This window comes from Camelina sativa, chromosome 4, assembly GCF_000633955.1.
Source record: "Camelina sativa cultivar DH55 chromosome 4, Cs, whole genome shotgun sequence".
NCBI lineage: Eukaryota > Viridiplantae > Streptophyta > Magnoliopsida > Brassicales > Brassicaceae > Camelina > Camelina sativa.
Window position 1 is genome coordinate 24,363,843 of NC_025688.1, and position 1,137 is coordinate 24,364,979.

Consider the following 1,137-nt stretch of genomic DNA (forward strand, 5'->3'; position numbering starts at 1 on the left):
GCATAACCATAGGGGTTTCCGTGACCATAGTGGTGTGGCGACGATGGCTGTCCATGATGGTCGTGCAGGCTTCTTTGCCTCGTTACCGTTGCATGATCGAGAGATGAGGCATGCATTGGAACGTGTGTGCAAAGCGGGTGAGATTCAAAATTGCAATTCTTGCAAATGTAGAACATCCCTTGGATGTAAACTCGGCAAACATAGCACGAACGTTCGTTCATGTGCGTGGGACCGCTGTACAGGATAAGCTCATGATCAGGCCCGTGACATGAGTTTCTGAGGCTTAAAGGACACGTAGCGCAATATTCATGGAGATCGTAGTCGCATTCGTTGCACCGATAGGTCTTGCCCTCACCATACAGTTTGCAACCATTGCACGTGTATGTGCCAACACCGTTGACCTCGGTTAAGGGATGGATATGCGTGAAATGTCGAATCGTGTTTGACATCCCAGCTGCTTGATTTTTGGGAGTTGAAGGGAAGAGAGGTTGGTTAAGGGATGCCAAATGGTATTTTTGATCTTTGGTGCAATAGCTTCTACATTATTGATACAAAAATTAGTAATTTAGTTGACTTTGGTAGAGTTGACTGATCATTGAGAAGAAAATGTCACTAGTGTTATAAATTTTTCTGTGTCAAATTGTTGATATAATATGTGAATATTAAGTTGAAATGTTCGGTTACACGACTGGTTTTCAATTCGGACGTGTCTTCAAGTTTTCAACCATTACGATATTGTCAAATGTTTATGTACTAGATTAAGAGCATGAGTTGAAATTCATTTTATTTATATTGTAATTTTTATATAAAATATAATTTATATGATTGTTTTTAAAAGTTTTTTTGATAAAATATTATGTAATAAAATCATATGCTAAATATAATGACTTGAAAAAGACACATATTTTGTAAGTTTTATATTGTTAATGATTCTAGATAAATATTTGTGCTATAACACTGGTTAAATTTTATTTTATACAAAATTTTGTGTATTTTATATTTTAAAATATAATTTTAATATGTTGTATTAGGTTATATATGTGAAGTTATTTCAACAATGTATATTCTACATCATGACTTGAATGTCATTATAAGACATAATTTTGTAAATTTGAATTTAAATATTCAAATTTTGAC